Source organism: Thermobia domestica, chromosome 7, assembly GCF_964235325.1.
Source record: "Thermobia domestica chromosome 7, izTheDome1.hap1.1, whole genome shotgun sequence".
In the NCBI taxonomy this organism is placed as follows: domain Eukaryota; kingdom Metazoa; phylum Arthropoda; class Insecta; order Zygentoma; family Lepismatidae; genus Thermobia; species Thermobia domestica.
Window position 1 is genome coordinate 283579556 of NC_137460.1, and position 18616 is coordinate 283598171.

General features: G+C 35.3%; 1 protein-coding gene across 1 annotated transcript in view; it reads right to left on the reverse strand.

The window, feature by feature from the left end:
• Window positions 1-857: 857 nt before the first annotated feature.
• The window catches only part of LOC145690984 (uncharacterized), a 63925-nt gene continuing 46166 nt past the window's right edge, over window positions 858-18616 (reverse strand). Inside the window, exons 2-3 of the transcript XR_014132315.1 lie at window positions 7638-7742; window positions 858-5950 (exon numbers count right to left, since the gene is read on the reverse strand). The gene's annotated coding sequence lies outside the window, so the exon portion shown is untranslated. The remainder of the gene's footprint in view (window positions 5951-7637; window positions 7743-18616) is intronic.

The window sequence follows — 18616 nt, forward strand, 5'->3', positions numbered from 1 at the left end:
ACCAACGAACTCATTCGACTCATCTGCAGTTAAACCGGCAGTTTTCTCTGCAGACACAAGTTTCATAAACTTTTCACAGGCTAAATTTCTCATATTCTCTTTGCAAAAGAAGCCTACATGATATAAATTAGTAATATCTTTTGCAGACTTACAATTCTTCAAAACATGAGAATTACAACCAAAATGCAAGAACACCGCATGTAATAGCTTGAAATAAGCTTCATTGCTTACCTTCACATTCGTAGCATTACATTGCGTCAGCACTTCCCATGTGAATAAAACTTCATTAGGATTACCGTATCCGCGGGCTTTGTGAGCAGCCAGCATGGTACAAATCACCGTACGTCCTTCCATTGTATCAAATAAATTAAACGAATAAAAATGTCAGCAAATAAAAAAGCATACATAATTAAAATATAAAAACAAGGAAAATACTGTACACGGAAAAAACTTAACAAAGCAAAATAACAACAGAAAATAAAAGAAAGAAAATAGCAAAGCGTAGCAAGAACATATAAAAAGAAAAAAAGTTTAAACAAAAAATAAAGAAAGAAAACGGTTAACTTAGCTTCGATGGTTTAGAACAGAGAAATTCAACACAAAAAATAACAAATAAATAAAAAAGATTAGCTTAAGTTCGTTAGTTTAGAACAGAAATTTGACATAAAAATATCAAATCAATTAAAAGGGGTTAGCTTAGGCTCGTTAGTTTCCAAGAGAGAAATTAAGAACAGAAAAATTAAAGAAAGAAAATAGAATAACTTTGTTTATTTAGTTAAAATATAAAAAGCAAGAAAAGATTTAACATACGAAGTAGTATACAAAGCATTAAATAATAAACAAATTAATGTGCCCGGTTTAAAATACCATTATAAAGGAACTGATTTTTTTTCTAATTGTTAATGCATAATTTATTTATTACTAATTTTTTCATTTTTAATGCTAGTTTCTCTTCATTCAGTAACAGTTAAAGATATTTTATTTTAATAACAATAAATTTGTTTCTAGTTAAATACATTTGATTGTCATTTATGGTTTGACTCTTAAAGTTTATTACTGCAAAATACGAAAGTAATGTGCTACTAAAAAGTTTAAGTGTCATGTATTACTAAAAACCCTTCTCATATTTGTAATTTTCTTATAACAGTACTTTGAAATTTTTATGTTATACAGAAACTAAAATGTAAGTTGCAATTTTTTTGTATGAATTTTCCAAAACATAAAAATCATTTATTTGAAATGTAAAATGAAATATGCAAGTTTCAAAATTAAAAATACATGTTGCAAAGCCGAAAATGTAATTTTCAAAACTAAAAATGCAATTTGCAATTCTTAATATGTTTGTTTCATTACATGTAGCTCGTTATTTCTAAATTGCAATTCTTAATAGTATCGTTTTATGTTAGACATTAATTACAATTCTTCATTCTTATATTTCGTAAAATGAAAATCTTTCATTATAATTCTTCGAATGCTATTAGCTGTTCCAGCCCCTGTAAAGTAATCTTTGTGGTGGACAAACACCGTGTTCGTGGGTTTTCTCGGGGTTATCCCGTTTCCTCCCACTTTCTTCATTCCACCATTTTATTCCTTACTCATCATCACCGTCTCCTTTAGCTTTACATGCATAACCGTGGGACGTAAACCTCAAAGATTTCATTTCATTTTTTTGCTATTAACTGTGTTAAATTCGTGTAGTGTTAATCTACAATTCTTGAAATTGTAAGTTTCAAAAGAAAATGTAAACTTTTATACTTTAATTACAATTGTTTAACTAAAGAAGTTTTGAAAAGTATCAAATATAATTTGTATTAAGCAAATGTAAACGTTAACACTTAGCACCGCTGGTCATACCTAGCAAATTTGACTGTTGCTTTCACAGTTGAGTTATAATTGGGGATAAAACACTTGGACCTTTGATAATAAAGAAACACAATATTTACATGAAAATTATATTTCAGTATACAAATTTTGCAAAAATGTGTATTAAGTGAAATTGCATGTTCCTAAACTATATGTTTGGAAATTAAATTGCATGTAACGAAAGTATTTGCAAACATTAAATGCATGCTGTCAAAAATTTTGGTATGTTTAAATTAAACGTGACATGTAATGAAAGTATATGGTGCGAAGAAAAATGTTTTTGACGGATCGCTTCTTTAAGAAGCTAAAAAGAACTGTTATGCTGTGAACCTAAAGATAATTTGTTTCCTTGGAAACTCGTTGTTAAAGTTGTTGTGAAGTTAAAAAAAATCGTATTATTTACAATAACAGGGTGTCTAGCAAATTTCTCTAAGCAATTTCCTGACATTTTCCCGACCATTTCCATATTTTTCCCGACCTAAGAAAAAATCGCAAAATTTAAGAAAGATCAAAATGTAATGAAAAAGTGTACAAAATCTTACCTAATCAAAAACTTTCTCCTTATTCATGTATACAATGATGTAATCTAATCACGCAACTTCTTCTTTTATCTATAGTAGCGACTTCTGACAACTGATTCACGATTCTGTTTCTTTGCTTCAAGTTACTTTAATCTCATCTGCTCTTTTTTCAGCGGCTCTGTGATTTTTTCTGACATCACTTTCCTATGATGTTCTTCGGCTTCCTTGAATCGCGCGTATGCATTTCTCATTGACAGTATCATCTGTTTTGGGATAGGTAGGGCCTGTACGCCACCAGCTATATTAACAGCATCACACACTACACGCTGTGCCACTCAAGAATCCTTTGAAATTTTATATTATTTTTTCGTTTACGGAAAAACTCCTTTCTAAGGCTGCATTGCCATAGGAAAGAATTAGGCACATCCTTACAATCTTGCACAGATATACATCATTTGGTGACAAGACACTCATCCAAAAGTCATAAAGTCTGTGTTCAGTTCTTGTTTAAGACCCCATTTTCTATCGCACATATCTGACCTGCTAGAGCCTTGTATTCTCTGCCTGCCTTTTTTTGCATCGAACGCTGAGACAATATACTCCGCACTAAAATTTCGAACGTTGCTTACATTTGCTCAACAGTTTCTTCCTGTGAATAGCAACGGTGAAAAGATTAAAAAACGTCAGTGCATTTGTAAGGAAATACTTTAGCAGAGACTTTTGCTGCAGTTTGGAAACAAAAAGCTGATAGCATTCAAGAATTTGTTTACGAAAACACAGTATTTTCTTTTCACTAACCTCTGTATATTTCCTTACTGCTGATTTAGTTGCATACCCAAGGTCAATTTTCTTAACACGTGCTAAATTAACATAGATGTTTTCATTTTTCTCCATAACATCAATCTTACCCTGTCCATCGTTTCTTTTGTAACGAAGCTTGACATCAATAATTTTAATAACTGAGTGAGGATGCCATGAACAAATGAAGTCATAGAGGTGTCTGACTGATATTCGGTCAAGAAATACCACAGTCCTCAGCTAGGGATTGAAAAGAAGCTAATTTTGCAAGGAGCAACTTTTCGTTCAAACTTTCAGCTACTATTCTGAAACTGTTACAGTTGAGCTCTTAGTCTGTTCTTTTAACGGTTTCAATATACGTTCTCACAAACGGTTATATTTCTTGGCTTCGCTTTGCTACTTTAGCATTTTCTACCCATCGAATGTGGCAAAATGGAAGAGAAGATAATGACGAACCTATTATTTCAGAATACTGAGCACGCCCTGCTGGTACCATTTCGAACAAGTTATACAAAGCACTAACGAAAGAAATCAAATCCATCCAGTTTTTTTTTGTATGTCAGTCTTAAAACCACCGTGAACAACGTGAAGACTACACGAACCAAGTTCAAGAAGTCGTGGAGCATCTGTGCAAGGCTGGCACAATGTTCCTCTTTAATTAGCCTTAAAAGTGCCAAGTTTATGTTTGGCCCATCCATTGAAAGTTGCAGAAGCTTAGATCGCATAAGCAACTGCATTACATTCTGAAAACCATACAGTACGTCTTAGCTGCACTATTATCCATAAAAACAGAATTTAAATACCATGTTCTGACTCTGTTGTTGTTGTCGTCTCAGAAGTATACTCTCACATCCATTTGAGTACTTTGCGCAACAGGATTTAAATTTTCATCAAATCCAACGACATAATGTTCGCATTCTTGCAACAAAGATTTAAGTTCATGTTGAAAATATGGACACAATCTACACACGATGATATATGACATTTTGTCCTTGCGCAATTTCATGTCACTAGCAATTGCACTGTCTGGAAACATCCTACTAAAAAGAACAACACTATTTCCAGCACTGCGTTTATACACCACAAAATCTCTGCCTGTGTAACACTATCCTTCTCTTTATATTTGTCTAGGGTCGAAGTACTAGTTGGAGAGCGTGTTTCACTTGATGAGCATGTAAGAGGATCAGTGCTGGTGCCAGGTACGTCTACATGTGATGCTAACACAGGAACAACTGAACTTTCATTAGGTTTTGTTGGGAAATGATATGTCATTGTAAAAGTCTTGTCGAGATGCTACAAGGTTTGGACATCCGCCAGATTTTCAAAAGTATGTTTATTCTTTTTCTTCTAAAAACAAAACTCGAATCCTAAGATTATTATAGACAGATGTTATAATTTACGAATGGAAATTATGTTTAATAAAACAAACTTACCTGCCTCTTACATCATACACACAGCCACCTTCAATCTAACGTATACTACAAACAAATGACTGACGAGTTGCGTTCTAAACAAAAGAATGGCGAAATGCGATTTTGTGAATGATTATATTGGAATTTTCAAATCTAAATGTGGTGACACAAAGTCTTCATCTCAAGCAAACAAGCACAATAATTGTCAAAACGTAAATTCAAATTTACCGACTTTTTTCGCGAATTCCCGACAAATCCCCGATTTCCCTACCAATTTTTTAATTTAAGACGAATTCCCGACTTTCCCGATTTTCCCGACTGCTAGACACCCTGAATAATCTTGTATGGTACTAAAATATAATTGAAAGTGTCTAATATGTAACAAAATTATTAGCTGATATAAACATTAAATGTATGCAGTAAAACAAAAATTATTTGTAAAAAAAATTAAGTGTATGCAAGGACGAAATAATATTTTTCTCTCGTATTATTAACAATAATATTCGTCGTTTAAAAATTAACTGTGAATTACAAGTACTTGCATGTAAGTTAAAAGTATTCTCTATATAAAAATTATAACTGAAACAAAACAAATCTGTATGTCTGCGTCTGCTGAAAAAGTATCTTGAATGCAACAATCATTTAACATTGTGCTAAAAGTTTTGTATATGCTGGAACTATACAAAAGTAACGTACATATAACAGAAAAGTTTACAAGTGCATGTTCGTAGAAGAAATAATTGTAGGTTATATCTATTTGCATGTAAGTTTAAAAATTTCAAGAAAAACCTCAGAACATGGAGTGTTATCCATTAAATTAATTGTTTTGCAAACTCAGTTGAACAATTTAGGATTGTGAATGGATAAAACAGTGAATGGATAAAAATGTGAACTAACAAAATTACTGCATGCTTCAAAAACACACGTATATTGTATACAAAAATAAATTCAAAACAAAAAATATGCAAGAAAAAACAAGCACGAACACAAATTGCATGGCCTGAAAAAGAACTGTGTATGTTGTAAATGAAAACATAATACAAAGAACTTGTTACGCAAAAGAATATGCATGCTCTTAAAAAGAAATGATGTCAATAAAATTAATTCTTTGAAAAGTAATCTGCATGCTACAAACTTTTGTGTTACAAAAATTCATGTGAAAATAAACTTATTTAGATACTATAAAGTAAATGTGTGCTATGAAAAAATTTTCTTAAGCAAAACTTTCACACGTTCGTCGTCAGTGATGCTTACTTTACTTCTGTGAACTTTTATACTTTGGAATTCTGAAGTCCGTTGTAACTTCCACTTCGTAGTTTTTCAATCAGGGGGATCTCCAATTATTGCAATGCAGCCCTGAAACAAAAGAAACTTTACTAAGTAACACTTATAATTTATTTTCGTATTCTTCTAATAATTTTTATGCATCGCTTGCATAGGAAGGTCAAAGCAATCTTTGATTGCGAACTTAAAAAAATAATTTGTTATACAAACTCAAAGCAACAACGTTGCTAAAATACTAAAAATTGTGAACTTGTAAATAATTTGTTTTAAGTAATGTGTGGTTTTCGAACGAATTTTTCTTATATGTGAATACTAAAATGTTTTCTCAATCAAGCTAACTTAACCTAAATTATGCTAACCTTTCTATTTTACTATCTATTTTTCCTTTCATAAATATTTCTCCTTTTGTTCTTTCGTATTTTACTTCTGACGTATTAAATGTTATGGATCGCTTCTGTAGCAAATTTTGTTCCTTTTTAGAACGTAAACTTTTAAGAGCGGCTACACTGTGAATCTAGAAATAATTCGTGTTATTCGTAATAACACTCACTGTTAATTTCAATCGATTCCTGGTGGAATCTCTGCTTACTTTTCTTAACATAACACTATAAGTGTGAAGAAACTGATTTTTTTGGAAACTCGTTTTTTTTTAAATTCGGTTGTGAAAATAAAAATGTGCAAACTGCTAAATATTTTTTAAATCAAACTAACTCAACCTAACTGAAACTAACCTTTCTATTTACTTGCTACTTTTCCTTTCTTAAATGTTTTCTTTAATTCTTTCCTTTGATACGCAAACTCTGCTTATTTACTCTCTTGTTTCCTTTTGAAACTCGTTGCTAAAAAGCTGTGAACTGTTAGTTAAATTGCTAAATTTCTACTTGCTACTTTTTTCTTTCTTAAATGTTTGTCTATTTCTACTTGGTCTTTAAATGTTCCGTTCCTATCTCTTACGTATCGTTTGCTCTGCAAACTCTTAAGAGCAGCGATGCTACGAATATTTACCAATTACGCTTCCTGCGGAAGCTCATAAAAACAGGCATGCTTTGAAGTTACAAAAAATATTTTTCTTTCCTATCTTTTACGTTTCGTTTGCTGTGCAAACCCTTAAACGCAGCTATGTTGCCAATTTTTCATTCGCTTGTTCTAGAAGGTCTTAAGAGCAGTTGCAAACATACAAATATTAGTTATTTGTAGAAAGTCATACGAACACTTAAAGTTTGATCCTAGTAAGAAAGCTCGTTGTTAATTATTTAAATACTCCTAATGATTACTCGAACACTGTCTTTTACCGTCTCCTTTCTTGTAGAAAGTGGGAAGAGTAAATTCCATTTGCGAATTTGTACATAATTCGCTTTCTCCTGAAGTTGTTCTTATTCATTGCTTCGCATGAATAGCAAGCTCCTAAGAGCAATAATAAATATGTGAGTAATAATTTCGATTATTTCTTTGGATCGTTTTCGTAGAAAACTCATCCTGTTTCTCCTAATATTATTTATTATACTGTTCTGGAAGAACTTAATTGTTAAAATTGAGTGTGATTATTTATTCGTTCTCTTCTTGCAGAAGCTGTGCTTATTTTGTGAATCGTATGTTAAGCATACTCGTTGAAATTGGTTGTGATTATTTTAATTAGATCATTTGCAAGGAAAATTCATAGCAATCTGTGATTGCGATCCTACTAATAAAGCTCGTAATCATTTACTCGATGAACAATGTAAGATTGTGATTCTACTAAAAGAAATGCTAAGGAACATACCTTTGGTAACAGTAGCACCAGGTATAATAATAATAGTAGTAGTAATACTAGTTGTTGTTGTTGTACAATACTACTCATGTAGTTCTCCTAGAAGACCAGGATAATCTGAAATAGAAAATAAGTATATATACTAATTGTCCATATACCTATTCAAGGATGAATTAATTTCCGAGTTCATAAAAAAGTATATCGTAGAAAAATGTAAGAATGTCAATACAATAGTAAATATTCTTTAAGTAAAATGTAGCTCGAGGACCAGCGTTAATATACTAGTACACAAATTTGGTTTGACAAGGTATAGTGACAGATTAAATAAAAACAGAACCAATAGTTATAGACTACAAACAAAAGATAAGAGAAGCAAGCACACATACAGAAAAGGCAATAGCACAAACTTTTTAAAATTTCTTCATAGTATTATTCACAAAGATATGATCCTATTACGAGGCATAAATAATAGAAAAAAGAAATCATAAAAATAGAAATACATTAAGGAGAAAAAGAGTAGTCATACATAAAAGATAATAACGATCAATAGTAAATAAAGTAGCTTAGCTTATCATGTACGAACAAGATAAACTTTCAAGAAACCATAGTTCATTAAGAATACAAATAAACAAGATAACCATAGTAAAGTAAAAGAAGAAAACTTCAGTTGCACACTACTAGGATCCATAGTAAGACATAAGTTAGCTTATTGGTATTAATACAAGAATAAAGAAAGTTTCAACAAGAGACAACAAAGTACCATATAACATAACTTTAGGTTAGGTAAGGCTAGGTTAGCTCGCATAAGTTTTAATAAGTTCATATTACTTTATCAGTAATCAAGAAGTAATAAACAATAGAAAGTTTTATTTACAAGAGAAAGCGAACAGAAGGAGGAGCAAAAAATAAATTATTTAGCAAGCAGAAATAAGAGTAATAAGTTAGGATATTTATGTTAAGAAGTATGAAGCGTACAGTCAAATACACGCTTATTAAAGAAGTGGAAACTTAATTAGGGTCAACATATTACAAAGTTTAAATTAATTCAAAATAAATTATTCAGATCATCTGGATACTTAGGTTAGATTAGAGTGGCAGAAGTTAGTTCATACCGAAAGGCATCAAATACGAGTCAAAGAATACGACATGAGTTCAAGTACTACTAACAACAGTAAGGAAAACAATCAGAAAGATAGAACTATCAAGAATCACGAATGAGGAGAAACATAAATAATAGTAAGCAGAGAAATAAGTTAGGACATCGAGCCAATTTAAAGACATACTACTAACAAAAAAGATAAACAAAAATAAGTTAGCTAAGAGCTTGGTTAGGAAAACAAACAAAGATACAAAATATCAAGACGTAACTCAGATGAAGTTTACTTAGAAATCAGAGATAATACCATGAAGATTAGAGTAACACACAAATTAAATTGAAATTTTGGTTAAGTCTGGTTAAATTAAGAAGAATGAAGCAAACATAAACCATACTACAAACAAAAGAAGAAAAGCAAAATAAGTTAGCTAAAAGTTTTGTTTAGTTTAGGTTAGGTTAGCAGACGGGTAATCAGTTAAAGGAGATACCTAAACAAAAGGAAGAAATTTAAATTGATAAAGTACAAAAGTGAATGCCAGATACACAAAGTGAATCACTACTAGTGAGTTGAGCCTGAAGTACAAATAATACAGAAACACTAGAATGCCTACCGCAACTTAATTCCAAGGAAACTTAATTGATGACACTACAAATAAAGGTAGGTAGCGTATCATTTTAGTTTGTCTGACGGATTCTTATAGTAAGTATTTTCTACCGTATACAATAGTAACAAACAAAAAGAAGAATAAAGAAAAAAAACAAGAAGAACCAGAAAACACACAAAAAATGAAAAAAATCATTAATACGCAATCTCTCAAACAAAACTCAAACCCACAACCAACTGAAAGTACTGGGAAAAGACTTTCAACTTGTTAACACACGAAACATTTTAGATTGTTCTGAAAAGGAATCCTAGAAACTCACACAGAAACTGAAACATAATTCTACCAAATAGCAATAAAAGACACAACAAATACTCCTCAAAGAATACTAACAGCTCAGAGAAATAAACCCCACAGACCTTCTATAACCACAGACACCAAAATTCTACAACCAAGCATGAAAAGAAAAAAAGAATAGCACTCGCACCAAACCACCACACCTCGAGACATGCTAGGAAAAGAAAAACAATACGAGGGAGAAATTCTGTAACCACCAGCCTCATTACTAGACAGGATACGGCTGGATAGTCTTATGTATATTATTACATTAGACTTGGTGACAAAACATTTCTCCTGCGCAAACATACAGCCACAGGGGGACCGGTTGTCGAATACCCATGCGAACGACTACGTTCACATAGAGCTAATACAGACAGAAACGGGCCCTAAGAAACTCTTATACGAAAACAGAACTGAAACCCATCCTAGGTACAAAACAAAGACTTGAAACAGAAAAACCTGCCAAAAACATAGGTGTGTGGGAACTCACCATGGAAACAAACCAAACCCGATCAAACTACCTGGATGTAGCAAGATAAAAGACAATGCTGTCTCCTAGACAAAAATACACCACAAGCCCACAAACAAACAAGAAACTCTGGGAGATGAATCAAAAAAAGGAAAAATGAAAAAGGAGAAATAATAAAGAAAAGAAGGAAAATCAGGAGAAGTAAATAGAAAAAGGAAAATTCCAAACGAAGGGATAAACAGAAACCTATCCAACCAAGGAAACTGGAAACACAGAAAATAAAAAATAAAAAATGAAGCTAAAATCCAAGAGGAAAGAAAAAACAACCAAAACTGTCAAACATCCCAACCAGAAACCACAGAAAAGAGATCGAAAACAAACCACACACACACACACACACACAAAAAGGGTTTAATGCAGACCGAAAGATCGGACCAAGAGATCAAAGAAACAAGAATTAAAAGCAAATGAAACAACAATAACAACAGAAAAAAATACCGAGACACGAAAGACGAGACATAATAAAGAAAATGGAAAGAAGAACAACAAAATTATGAAAGAACAGAAAAAAACACATTTATAGTGAAACAACCACACGTGTGGCCATATCGACAAAAACCAAACTATTCAACGAATAACAATAACAACAATAATAATAATAACAGTAATAATAACGAAAAACAGAAGGACAAAGGAAAAGAGAAAAGGACGATATACAGGGCCCCTCTGATTTTATATACATCACACACATATACATCACACATATATAAATCTTTTCACACAAACGCTGCTATAAAGGAGAAACCAAGCTCTATTGAGCAAAGGAAAAGGATGCTAGGTGAAAATGGAGGAACCGGGCTGTATGCCTCGCCTGCACACTTGGATATAAAGATTATAATTGGTGTAATTCACCGTCACCGCTCCTTGTTTCTGATGAGAGTTAGTTTTTAGTAAGATAAGAAGCAGACTTCAATACTTCATTTATAATTCAATGTCCACCAAACTGGAAGATTCTTCATGATACAAGAATTCTTTCAACTAAAAGATTTTCCTCCTCTTAAAGGGCAACTTTTAAACACCTTACGATTCTAAGTGAGTACCGATGGACTATGGTCTTTGATCTAATTTTTGATTTCTTCTTCATACCCACATTTGCAATATGTTCGTTTCATGAATTAATATACGTTTCCCTCCGCGACGCTATGTGAACAGCTAAAATTGAAAAGCAGGGAAATTGAGACTCCCTTAGTTTGATCTAATTTTTCTACACCCGTTCGTTTGCGATATGCGCACCGAAAAAATGACAATCACAGTCTTCCTCTACTCGCCACACCCACATTTGAAAGGTTTGCCTTATATCCAAAGATTACTGTGTACCTTCTTTCACTCCACTAGAAGAACGCATAAATCTGACAATCATTACATTAGATCTTAACCTAATTTCTGAATTCCTACATTTTTAAATCGAGCTCTATCGCTCACAGAAATCAATTACTTTCCAAACATAGGCAACCTTTCTCTTCAAAAACTACAGGGTTATCCCCGTAAAATGCCATTAACACCGTGGTAACGCGTGTTTCCGTCTCATACAAGTGAGAACTCTGTTGATTCCCTACTCTAACAATTACTTAATAGTTTAGGTAGCGTTTTGGTGCGAACGATACCAGGTTCGCGGATCTCTAAGGGATTCCTAAATATTACCAAACTTCTTACGTGAACCGCAGAACAAATAATGGTTGCCGATCGCAATACTAAATTGTTTTCCATTGCCATCAAGTGTGCGCTTCGGTTCTAAATCAGTTCCAAAGAAAGAATATTTTCTTCTCTTTCTTAGTATTGCCTAAAAGGAGTATATAAGAACATTAGTTTCCAATAATGACTTGTTTATTCGCACACAAGAAAATAACAAATTTGTGGTAGACGCAACACATAAATCATCTCCTCCCAATTTGTGTTCACGCTCCTGCCTTTTGATACACTCGAAAGTGCAAGTACTCTTCAAGGCAGACTTTCTAAATTTCGTTCACATTATATTACAGCACCACCGTAATTATAATAGTACAAGTACTAGTAATATTAATATATATATAATTATTCTAATGAGTTCAGCTTAATTAGTAAACAGAATGAAAAGTGAAATCATTAGTACGAAAACTTTCGTCTAAATACCATTCCTTCTAGGTTTCCTGTAGGCTAAATCTGATTATTTCCTGCCGATTGCAAAACCTTCCAAAGAAAAATGTACTGAAATTGAGTTTTTATTACACTGATTAGTCGTCAAATAAACCATCTCGAAAGAAATTCATTTATTATTCAGGATTTAAATAAGGAGTGGTTAATACGCAAATAACAACACTTTCTTCCTAAATTTATGCAACCACATCAATCAAGTAAGACAACTTGTCATTCCTGTAATTCCTGATCCTGTTAAAAATTATCTTTCTTCTCCATACAATAAACAAAGAAGGATCCCTCCCTTAAAAAAAATCTACGAAAACAAATATTACTCGTGTAAAAGGGCGCCCATCACGGGGGGGGGGGCAAGGTGGGGCGCTCGAATCACCCTATAGGAAATTGTACTTCGGAATATCGAAAACCCAATAGAATTTTTAGAATTGTTACATCAATATTTGAAACTATATTTGAAATGTCGCTTATACTTGCCCCACCTTGGAAACCACAACATGGGCGCCCTTTCTCGTGTACTTCCCTTTTCTACTATAGTTTGCCATTATTTAACTTTCAATGTCAGCGTCAGTATCTCTTCGAAATCAAGTAGCCAAACTATACAGAATGTTGCACATAATTAACTTAGGCAATAGCAATAGAAACAATATTATTTTTTAAAGCAACTAAGTCACACAAGTGCGACTCCCCAAAATGTATAATATTAAAACTGTCCTTTGTGTCTGCAATGCAGCGTTGTGCTGTCGGAGTAACACAGCACGTAACCTGAAACACAATCTCACGTATATTACCTAAAAAGAAAAATCTTTCACGTAAGTACCATAAAGCGCTTTCCTACCAAATCATTACTGTCACATTAAAATGGAAACAATACTAAATATTACCAATAAGTTTCTCTCTCTCTTCATCTCTTTCTGTTTCTGTATCTCTTTGTCTTTCTGTTTCTATTTGTCTTTATTTATATCTCTTTTGTCTCTATTTCTACACCAGTCATTGTAGGCAGGGGGACGGATTAAGATTTTTGGGGGTTCTGGAAGCTGGCTATTTCAAGGGGGCCCAATGTTACGAATAATTCCAGCGCATAAAATTTCTTTCCTGCCTCATAAGCTTATCCAAACACCGAAAACTATGCGGTATTATTTTAATATGCTCCAAGTTTACAATAATTAGTTTAATTACATTCATTATTAACAGTTAAATGTTCATATACTGTAGTGTAACACGCAAATGACAAATAAAAGTCGAATGGTCAACCTCACAAAAAGTATCGTGAAGACGCTGGTGGAAGAAGACTTAACTGTATTAATACCGCCAGCGAGAAAAAAACAGCATGGGCATGAAGCGTATAATAAGTTGATAGCTATATTTAGTAATAAAGAATGGGATTTGGGGGGAGAGCCTGGGCTCCATTGGCTCGGCCCTTAATCCGCTCCTGCCCTAACAGCACAATTACGTAGCAGACATATGCCTATGAGGTTCCTTCAAGTACATGCGAATGTGTCCAGTGTGTGCCTTATGTACATATCAGACAGAAATCACATGGATGGCAAGTGGTAGTGACAGTTTATATCTGACATGTACAGTCGAAACTTTAATAAGTGGAGGTTGGATATATAAGAAATGATAGCTTTTTCCAGTAGCAGAATAGTTTCATTGTGTCTGATAGTTGGACAACCAACATGACAGCAAATACATGCAAGAAAACATAACGTGCCAGGATATCCCTTCACTTGGAGGGAAAAGTATTTCTATCTGAGAGCATCACTTAGAGAAACAACCACAAGGTAAATCTGCAGAAATTCCATTCACGTTAAGTTCAAAGAGATAGGAATTAATGCAAAGGAAACGAAAAGAATAATACGCATCATGCAGAGACAGAAAAAGTATGGAAAGCTAAACAAAAGGAGAAAAGAAGGAAAGAGGGAAAGGAAAGAGCAAAACACTTGGGAATAAATTAAACTTTAACACTTAAGGATAAACAGTCTCCGTCTATCCCCTTTTACCATGTATTGTCTTGTTTTTTCTCCCTTCATGGGATAAATCTCTTTCAGTATCAAATGCGAACATCATTTATAGTGTTTAATTACTTGAAAAAAATGTAACTCACAAGGTTCGCGACACAGTTGTCCCGTCCCTTTTCGGACCAAACCTAGTGGACATTGTAGAACTTGACTCCCGATGTGCGGAATGGGTTGGTATTCGCTAGACTAAAGCCTGGTTTAGCAGTAACCGCCGTTGGAACGTCGCCAATCAGTCCGCCAAGGCCGACCGGCATGCCTGTGGCTACAGAGAAACTCACCGTAAAGTTAGTTTGTGAAAGCGTTGTTTTGTGCTGTTTCGCGCTGGTTCTTGCTGTTTCTTTGTATGTTTGAATGCTGTTGTAGTAGTATGGCAACGGCTGGGAAGAGAGTTTTGTGTTACATTAGCAGTGTGTTTGGACTGATTGTGTGGACTCTGCATCCTGTGAGTGTGGATCAAGAGTGACTGATTATAGTGGACTCTCCTTTAAGTGTAATATGTTTGACAGATAGACTTGTGCGGGATCCCGAATAAGCGACATGGCTTCCCGAGTGACGAATAAAATCTATACTGCGAACATTGTTCACCTCCTCTAGGAGCGCCTGTGCACATGGGAATTTGCGCAGACACGATCGAATCAACAGGAAATCGAACTGGCCAATATTATTTGGGACATGGTCTTGGTTGCAAACTGCAGTGATGTTTCCAGTCATGGAAACATTGGACATTGGATCTGTTGGGCGTGACATTGATGAGAATTTCCAAATTGTGGTTGACGATTCGCATACCGCAGCAACTTCTGTCGATTCTCCATACAAGTCAAGTCCTGCAAAGTGGCGTAGAGCATCTAGTGAAGGTCCTACTGCCAAGCAAAAGTTCAAAGCCATTTCCTTGAGGGCAAACGACTTTCACCAAGACAAGAAGACTTGGAAAACTGTCAAGTGCGTCATGTCAAAATGCTCGTTCCTGGACAGTAATGAAGACTCGGCTCGGAAATCACTAAACCGTTGGGTCGAAGCACATCAAAGAGGAGGTAGTCGGGAGGAAAAGCTGCGAGATGTCTACGAGCATGTTTATGACAAGTTCATTAAAGCCAGAGACAGTCGCGAAATCATCCATGACACTCGAATCAAGTACAGGACAAATGCAAGAGCGAAAGAACTCGGTGGTATTCCAAATTTCATAGCAAGTGACCGCTGGATTCAAAGATTCAGGCGCACCTACAACTTGACATCACGTAAAATCATGATAATCATCACACGTTCAAAGTTGGTCAAAGAACCTAAACGAACCGAGGAATTGGAAGCATTCCGAGTGCGGGTCAATGGCAAGATCGAGCGGTACGGTGTCGATAACGTTTTCAACATGGATCAGTCTGGTTTTCAACTGGAAATGCACACAGGGCGTACTTTGGCAATCAAAGGTTCACGGCACATCGAAGTCGGTGTCCAAAACGTTGATTCTACAAAGCACAGTTACACAATTCAACCGATTCTGTGTGCTAACGGAATTTTACATCCAATGTTATTCATCGTACTCAAGGAAACATCTGACAAAATTCCTGCCAATCCAAGACCACTTCCCCCACAACATTTGCAAATCTTTACGTTGTCGCCTCAAAAAAGCGACTAAGAAGCTCCTGGAAAAGTGGTGCAAAGATGTTTACCCCAAGGCAGCACGAGATCGAGTGTCGTGTCTGACCATCGACTCGAGGAAGCCATACGCGGACATTGATATTCATGTTTCCGACTGGAATGACTGTTGACATCTAACAAGTTCCCGAAGGATGTACGGACGAAGGACAGCAGCTTGATGTTCGCCACTTCCATCAACGTAAAGTTTTCCAACGATACATCGAGGACCACATCTTGTGCGATGAGCCTGACATTGATTTGAAACAGCGGAATCAAATAATGAAACGGCAATCTTTAATACATCATCAACTGTGCTCTCCTAGATTTCGTGAAATGAATCGATCGGCTTGGAGAAAGGCTAGCTTCGACGTCGGCGATGCTGGGGCATTCATCACTCCCAAAAAGTTCTGCTTCGATCAAATTACAGGTGAATATTTCATTTGTGATGTAGCTACTTTTATTGTATGTGCTTGGTGTAAAAAGAACTTGTGTTTCAGACATTATGATCATCATTACCATGACAATCTTGAAGATTATGTCGAGTAGAATTACTGGATGAAATCCTGTACTCATTTTCTTTGCAACCGAAATTAAATGGCTTATGTTAGGCCTAGAGTAACCATAATGATCGTGTTTTTTAGCTATAGTGTACTACATCCTATGAAACCTACAATGTTAACTTGCGCCTTCTAGGGGTCGAGAAGGAAGGGTTAGAACTTTTCCGCATTTATTCTTGCTCCACCTGAACCGGAAGTCGGACGGGTCAAATTGGAGGTTACATTACTGTACTCATAAGAGTATTATTTGCGAATATATAGAAATGAACCCTAACCACCCTGGGGCGGTCAGAATCGAACAGTTCTACAAAAGTTCCAACGACGTTTACTCCTAAACCAGGCTTTAGTCTGGCGAATACCAACGCATTCCGCACATCGGGAGTAAGGTCTACAATGTCCACTAGGTTTAGTCCCAAAAGGGGTGGGACAACTGTGTCGCGAACCTTGTCAGTCTGAGCTGAGACTCGACCACAGAATTCTTAGAACGACAGTCACACACGGTACCCACTTATCTACACAGGCTCTATCAAGTATGTTTATAAATCAACCAGTACACGCGCTGTTATCAAACATGTTAAATCAGCTATTGTCGGTGAGTTACCACAGTTACACTTGAAGTTTGAATTTTATTTACGGCCTTTAGCCATCTACGGCAACAGGCAGGTAAAATGTAGGATCAATCGGCAAGAAGAACGGCAAGTTGTGCTCTTACAAGGAGAAGGCACACTTTGGTAAGTGAACTTCAGGGCCATTTTTTGCGAGGTGGTAGTGCACATTTAAAGAGTTAACATTACAAACTCGGAGAGCGCAATGGGCAAAAATGACGGAGAATAAACGTCTTAAAATTTTCTACTCGCCTCATTTATCGTACGACGCCCGAACTTATGAAGTGACGGCGTTGCAGAGTTGAGTTCACCGGTGGTCGTCGAAAGGTGTGGAAGTGCTTTCGACCTGCTCCTGTGGTGTTACGATAAGTGACTAACGCTTGTGTGCTTTACAAGCCTTTTTTAGTGTGGATTGTGGTTATTGAAAAAAACATGCTTTCTATTCGTAAAAGTACCGTGAAGTTTGAATTCGACCCCACTATACGATATATAAAAATTAGTCCAAGTGACATACATATTTGGTTATCTGAGAACTTCAGTGACGTTATGAACCAAGCAGTCGCTTTACAGCTGCATAATGAGGACTTTGCAATGTATGTGAAATTTGAAAATTACATCGTATTTAATGAAATCTTTTCTTTTTTTCTTCTTGTTTTTTAAGTTTTACGTACCACGGTTATGCCGGTTAGGCTAAAGGAGACGGTGATAATGAGAGATGAGTGAAGTGGTGGAATGAAGAAAGTGGGAGGAAACGGGAGAACCCCGAAAAAACCCACGAGCACGGTGTTTGTCCACCACCAAATTTACAAGGCGCGAGCTGGGATCGAACCACGGACCCCAAGCACCGGAGTTGAACGCTCTACCACTGAGCCACCGCGCCCCCATATTTAATGAAGTGTTGACTCAGTTACCTGAAATTGTTCCCTATGTGCATTCAAATGGAGTACGCAGCACTGTTCGTATTTGGAATGCTGAACTCAATTACATCAAAGTTCGGGTATTTGATTTGCCTCTTGAAGTCGACAATAGTTTTCTTCAAGATGTGTTGAGTGAATGTGGTGAAATCAAGCAAATTATTAACTAAAAGTGGATTGCTACTTATAAATATGCTATTTTGAATGGAATTCGCTTTGTATATATGATTCTAAAAAAACAATTCCTTCAAAACTTAAAGTGATGTCATACACTGCATACGTTGCTTACTCTAATCAACCTAAAACGTATTTCCGATGTCTGGGGACTGATCATTACTCTCTCAGTGTAAAGTACCCTCCCGTGCTTCATCTCGACCAGCTTCTAGACCGAGTGCCTTACAAATGACTGATTTATCCACTGGCGGATTACCGACACAACGAAAAATAGGAACGCATGCTTTCGGGGATTCTTCTAACCATTTTTCTCTCTTTACATCTACCAATCATGACTCTCATAGTATTCTGCCTGCAATTGCCGATCTTAATGCCTTTCCTGCTCTCAAACCGCC